Genomic DNA, 7,689 nt, shown 5'->3' with positions numbered 1-7,689 from the left:
TACAGTCTGTGATCGGAGTGATGGGTGGTCACACAGGCCTCGCCTCGCAACCTCCCTTCCTCAACCAACTGGACTCGACTGTGGCACCTGACGGCACCAAGCCAGCTGAACACGCTTGGGGCCAGTGGCAGTACGTCACTACAGTAACACTTGTCTCACACTGTGTGACCTCAAGGTCAACCACAGCCTCAAGGATGCAAAAGTTTCATATATGCTGATGACCTTGCTCTTGCTGCCCAGGGCAATCGGTTTGAAGATGTAGAGATAATGCTTACACACGGTCTACAACAGATTGGTACTTACTATGAAAAGCATCAACTCGCACCCAGTCCAACTTGAAATAGTCTAGAATGGAGTTGCACTAGAATGTTGCTCCAACCGCAGGTATTTGGGTGTCACTTTCGACCGTACACTGACATACAAGGAACACTGTCTGAAGCTGAAGCAGAAAGTATCCTCCAGAAACTACCTTCTTCGGAAACTGGCGGGATTGAACTGGGGTACACATCCACAAACATTAAGAACAACAGCTCTTGCCTTATGCTATTTTGCAGGAGAGTGTGCTAGCCCAGTGTGGTACAATTCAGTACATGACAGCTGTAGTATTGTTACAGGCTGCCTAAGGCCAACCCCCATGAACAAAGTTCAATATTTCGCTGGGATTGTTCCATGTGACGTCAGTAGAGAGGTCGCCGCTAACATCGAGAGGCACAAATCAAGTACAGTCCCCTCACATCAACTCTTTGGACATCAACCTGCCAAGCCAACACTGAAGTCCAGGAAGAGATTCCCAACAACTTCACAGCCCTTAGAAGGATCAGCTGTGGCTGCGCGACTCACCAAGTGGAAGAAAAGGTGCCAACACCTGTCAAACTGGATGACACCACAAGAATCCCTGCCACCTAGACAGAAAGAGAAGTGGGTCATCTGGAAGTCCTTGAACAGACTACAAGATCGAGGGACAATCTCCTAAAATGGAACTTCCAACTGCCAAATGCCAACACAACGCTGTACGAATGCAGTGAATTGCCTTCAAATGTAACTCGTGTCCAACCAGCTGTAGCATGAAGGACTTAACGTCTGCAGCACCCAGTGCTATCAAAGTTGCCCAATTCTGGGTGAATACTGAATAGTTCTCTTTGTATGTATTGCATATATGTGTTCATTTTAGTGTACCTCAAGGTGGCCGCAGTCGAATAGTGGTCCAGGCTCCAGCAGCAACGTCTCGTCCACCTTGTGCGATGAAAAGCCAGAGAGTAACGAAATATGTTACAACGAACACTGCACTGAATTCGATAAGGACAGAAGCTGCTTACTGGGTAAACGTTGTATCGACTACACCGCCCTGGCATTGCGGCTAACACTGCTGCACGGATTACCCTCGTCCAGAGACCTCCCAAATCCAGGCTTGGCTCAAATTTTAAGTCATTACTGTAATTACTTCAGCTTCTATTCTTATCGAAGGTAAAGTTGAGACTCAGTATATCTGCAGGAAAATGTTATTCCATCAGATCAACAGCAGTGAATGTTACACATCAACGAATTTTGATTTCATAAATGTCCCATATTCGGACAACTGCCTTTATTTTTGTAATTCCAGTATTTAGACCACAGTTTATTAATTTTTTTAGTTCAGTAAAGCTTCTTATATCATTCCCTCTTGAATTTCGCAGATATGAATCCGACGTCAAATCAATTTTTGGGACAGTTTGCATGGATCAGATGGGATAGCCATAAAGCATTTAGCTACAATATTTTCAACTTGTTTGCATTGTGAATCACTAGCAAGAGACTGGAATAAAACAAAAATAACCCCTTACATAATACATGCAGTACTGGACACGTAAAGAAATATCGCCCTATGAACGTTCTCTGCGTCTGCATCTACATTTACACGGAAACTTTGAAAATCATATTTAAGTGCCTGGCAGAGGGTTCATCGGACCACCTTCATAATTCTCTATTATTCCAATCTCCTATAGCACGGACAGAATGAACACCTATATCTTTCCGTACGAGTTCTGATTTCCCTTATTTTATCGTGCTGATCGTTCCTCCCTATGTAGGTCAGTGTCAACAAAATATATTAGCATTCGGAGGAGAAAGGTAGTGATTGGAATTGCGTGAGAAGATTCCGCCGTAAAGAAAAACGCCTTTATTTTAATGATGTCCACCCCAAATCCTGTATCATTTCTGTGACACTCTCTCCCACATTTCGCGATAATACAAAACGTGCTGTCTTTCTTTGAACTTTTTCGATGTACTCCGTCAGTCCTATCTGGTAAGGATCCCACACCGCGCAGCAGTATTCTAAAAGAGGACGGACAAGCGTAGTGTAGGCAGTCTCCTTAGTAGGTCTGTTACATTTTCTAAGTGTCCTGCCAATTAAACGCAGTCTTTGGGTAGCCTTCCCTACAACATTTTGGCCGCGAGGTTGAACACTGGACTTGCCTGTCTCAGTCCACTGAAAACGCAGGGTTGCACGCAGGATTTACTACAATTGGCCACATGCTCACTCTACACGAAACAGGTAGTAGCACATATTACTAACATTTACTACTTTTCCTTGCTTTTATAGATTTTGCAAAAGCATTTGATTCGATCAGTCACCAGCTGTGTTTGGGCTGTAACAGAACAAGGAACGAACAGGGCTACATTAATGTCTTATATAAAATACACAGAGTCTTCATGTGTGTCATTGAGGATACTAATGAATTTCCCACTGGAAATGGTGTGAAAAGGTGATTCTGTACCTCCAAAACTATTTTCGCAGTCCTAGAAAAAGCAATGTCTAAGAACAAATGGGAAACAAAAGGAACCCAAGTTCTGAGAAAGAGATTAAATAACCAGAGGATTGGATTGAATTGTTTGCGGGAAGAGACCGAACAGCAAGGTCATCGGTCTCATAGGATTAGGGAGGACGGGGAAGGAAGTCGGCCGTGCCCTTTCAAAGGAACCATCCCGGCATTTGCCTGGAGCAATTTTACGGAAATCACGGAAAATCTAAATCAGGATCACCGGACGCGGGATTGAACCGTCGTCATCCCGAAAGCGTTTTCAGTGTGCTAATCTGATTTTTTTTTTTTTTTAAGTGTCAGGAAGTCGTTTCTGAAAGTATTTTTATGGAGTGTAGCCATGTATGGAAGTGAAACATGGATCATAACCAGTTTGGACAAGAAGAGAATAGAAGCTTTTGAAATGTGGTGCTACAGAAGAATGCTGAAGATTAGATGGGTAGATCATGTAACTAATGAGGAGGTATTGAATAGGATTGGGGAGAAGAGAAGTTTGTGGCACAACTTGACTAGAAGAAGGGATCGGTTGGTAGGACATGTTTTGAGGCATCACGGGATCACAAATTTAGCATTGGAGGGCAGCGTGGAGGGTAAAAATCGTAGAGGGAGACCAAGAGATCAATACACTAAGCAGATTCAGAAGGATGCAGGTTGCAGTAGGTACTGGGAGACGGAGAAGCTTGCACAGGATAGAGTAGCATGGAGAGCTGCATCAAACCAGTCTCAGGACTGAAGACCACAACAACAACAACAACCACTGCGCCACCTCGCTCGGTAAATAACCAGAGGTTTGAAAATTATATGATGGTACTTACAAAAAAACTATGGAAGAACTTCACATATTCCTTAGCGGAATTTAATCTGTTCTGAATGTGGTCTAAAAATAAACCATGATAAATCCAAGATTATGATGAACGAATGGACACCGGAGTGAAATATATCTCTTGGAAGGGTCACAGAATACGTCTGTATGGGTCAGCTTGCAAAAATGAAAGGAAACCCAAAATCAGAAACATTTCGGCGCATTAAATAGGCGTGGGAAACTTGCGAAAGATACTCTTCACTTTCTAAATCTAAGATGTCAGTTGCAATGAAGATAAGTTTTTCCCAACCTATGCTCCCAGTAATAACTTATGGCTGAGAGACATGGAGATTAAATGAATTCCTTACCAGAAAACTAATAGTAATGCAATGAGGAATGGAAAGACTATTGCTGGGCTACACAAAGAAAGACAGAGTGAAAGGAAGAGATATCAGACGTACAACAAAGATCAGTAATAACATAATGGAAAGAGTGGGTACCTTGAAATGGCAATGAACTGGTCATATCGCTAGCAGAAAAGATGGAGATTGTCAAAACAGATACTAGACTGCAGCCTAATGTACCAAAAATGACGAAGGGGAAGACCACAGGTCAGATAGGACATGGACTGAAGGAAGACAGCTCGTTTCAACCGGGAATGGGAAACTCAAGATCGACAGAAATGGAAGAACCTGCTGGGTTCCTATGTTGCTCGCCGACGCAAAGAGGTTACATTACCAAGTGATCTAATTGGCTAATGATGATGATGACATGTATCAGAGACTGGACTGCAGTCTCATTTCATCGCGAAGGTTAATTTTAGCAGACATTTTATTCCTGAGTGAAGATTTCGTTCTGTAACTAAATACACCACTAGCCAAACTGACATTTAGTTGTAGGGAAATGAAATTTTGGAGATTCTCTACGTGTGTCAGAGAAGAATCAACGTTTCTAAATGAAGTTATTGTAAATACTAACTAAAATACTAAGTGGTTGAATTTTATTCCGTCTAAATTCAACTAAATTTGCAGATCCACACTCGATAAAAAGAGAAAGTATTTGTAAACTGTATCAAAATGCTCTATAAGTTGGATCGTATGCCCTCGGTTTCTGTATAGATTATTAAGGAATGTCGCTAAATTTCTGCAGAGAAGACAGTTAACTACAGAGATGTACAAGAAAATTTCGTACAGTTCTAACACAAACATTTGCGGTTACTTTGGCTACTTATTCAGTATCATTAAAACTTAGAAAACAGAGCTTAAGCAGTTTCTTGACCCAGGACAAGTAATTGCTCTGTGTTGCAATATATCATGTGGGAAAAGCTGGCAGGCAAATAGGGGAAAAGTCTGTGATAAACGTCGAGTAATGATACTGGCAGAGAAAGTTTGAAATATGCAGTGAACAGCGTGCCTTATGCCGCATTTTCGTGACGAAAGTGACCCATGGTATATAAGAATAAATAACAATTAGTGAAGAACTTCATTAACAAGTTACTCAACTGGTGCACGGCTTGCAGAAACGTTTGTGAGGCCTATGGGCGTGGCCCGAGTAGTTATTCGGCTTCTAATACCAAAGAAAATTACGATCTCAGAGGTATTCTAGACGATTTACCATGTTCAATCCCTAATAAAGATCTGGAACGTTATTTTCGGCTAGTTCCGCAGCCTTACAAAAGGTGTAATTAGGTAACAATTCATGGGTTGTAATATACTGTGTGATCAGAGCGAGGTGCCTCATTACGTTGACCCTGTACAAGTGTTAATTACAACAGATAAAATGATTGCTAATGAAAGTAAATTAGGGAAGTTGTAAGATAACGCGATTCAGGCTAGCTTCATAACAAAATTCAGAGCGACTTGTAGTTTAAAAGTAATTTACAGTGCATATCAGACCAGTGTAATGTTGGTGATGGTGTAAACAGCTGTATATGTTTTCATCAAAGTAGACCAGCAAAGAGATTTTCACGATACACAGTTACGACCGTTTCTATAGAAATGAGTTAGTGCCCATCTCTAATGACTTCGCTGTCGATGGAATGGTGGACCTAAGCGAAAGAGAAATAAAGCAAGTAAAATATGGGAAATGCACTACAGTCCCACCAGTGCAAAGACACTACTCGCAGCGTATGCTGTGTCATTGTATAGAAACATACATTGCTTTTTGGCAGCTGAATTCATCATGATTTAATTGTTCTGTATAAACCAATGTAAATATTCTATGCGAATCTTGGGTGAATGTTTGTGTATGTGTGATGAATGTAATTGGATATACCTTTTAATTTGTAACAAATCATGTACTGGAAGCTGTCTGAAAGGAGATTGTCCGAAGGCCACAATAAAAGGAAAAAACACGCTACAAGGAATACGTTATAGACAATACTAACAGTGATATTGTCAGCAATGCAGAAAGTAACACGCTACCTATGATGCTGAATTAAACACGAATAATGCATTGTGATTATAGGATAATAATGTCGAAAGTTTCTTCTTTGACGGTCATAATTTATTGATAGCCAGACAGCATATCGATCTCCTTGGATAAAAACAGCTGCTCGCACAATCCACACATTTACTGTATGGTACCATTCGCGTGAGTACAGTTAACTCCTAACGACTTTATCGGTTCGACTTTTGAGCAATTGTGTGAAGAGTTGCCTTGTGCTGTCACATCAAGTACCGTGTTGTAAAATGTTACTACTGGCTGGGTACGTCGCACAGATTTAGGTATTTCACGAGTGCCAGTACATTTTAACAACATTCCCAAAAGTGAATAGCTGCAAACCTCACAAACCTCAGGACACGAGGTGTAAGCTCTACAATATACAGTAAGTTGTCCCGGGGCACAGTTCAGATGAGCGCACTGTTAACATCTTAATCATTTCAGAACCGGACTTTTGTCCGTGCCAAAACTGGTAGAAATTAGTTTGGAAAGAGGAAATAATTTACAGAAATATTTCATGCAACACTGAATGCTATATACTTTCAAGTTTTATTTCCGCCTAAGACTGTTAGTTCCCGACGTTCCCACGAGGTTGTATAAGACGAATAAGCTATTAAAATAGCCATGATGGAGTTGTGTAACGGTGTAGAGCGTGTGCAGTGTTGTTTATGCTTTTATGAATCCAAATCCGTTACTACAGTTCGGAGACGATTCTGGACTAAATATTGAAAGCCACCACCTCAAAGACAAACTGTTATTAATTGTTATAATCGTTCCACGGGAATTTGGTGTATATCACAAAAAACGCCATGTCAGGGTCGGCCAGCCGTCTCTGACGGACCAATTCAACAAGTTCGGCAGTCTTACATTCATAGTCCCAGTAAATCAATGAGACATGCCAGCTTAGAATTGTATATGCTTAGTATTACGGTGTGGAAGGTGTCGTTCGAACCCTACAAATAAGAACTGTTACAAGCATTAAGAGAAAGTGACAAAGAAAAACGAATTGATAAGTTTGTAGAGGAAACACCAATAACAATAATTCTAACAATATTTACAACATTTAGTGTTCAGTTTTTCGGGGTTTAATGTCGTAATAATTGTTTAAACAATCATCAGAAGTAACATTACATGTTCTACTAAGTAGACGTGTCGTCGTCTCCACAAGGATCCTACGGATTCAGTACAGCAGTAATACTGTATTTCTATCAAACACAATGAAAAGTTTATTAACAAGAAGTCAGAAGTAGGAAAAATTTTTAATAATCATTTTTTAAGTGTTGTAGAGAAAATAAGATCTGACTATTCATTAGAAAGTGCAAGTGAGTATACGGAAGAGGCAGTACCTGTGCAATTTGATAAAATTGAAACACAATCCACCTCTCCTACTGATATTAGAAAAATAATAAATTCACTCAAAATTAAAAGCTGACATGGAATTGATGTCATTTTCAACGAAATACTAACAGCTTGTTCCGAACCAATAAGTGAGATACTCAGCCACATATGTAGTAGGTCACTGAAACAGGGCATTTTTTCCAGATAGACTGAAATACGCAATTGTTAAAACATTGCATAAAAAGGGGATAGATCTGATGCTAACAACTACCGCCCAATATCACTTCTGTCAGCTTTACCCAAAATTCTTAA

This window comes from Schistocerca serialis, chromosome 4, assembly GCF_023864345.2.
Source record: "Schistocerca serialis cubense isolate TAMUIC-IGC-003099 chromosome 4, iqSchSeri2.2, whole genome shotgun sequence".
NCBI lineage: Eukaryota > Metazoa > Arthropoda > Insecta > Orthoptera > Acrididae > Schistocerca > Schistocerca serialis.
Note: the sequence above shows the minus strand (reverse complement) of the source record.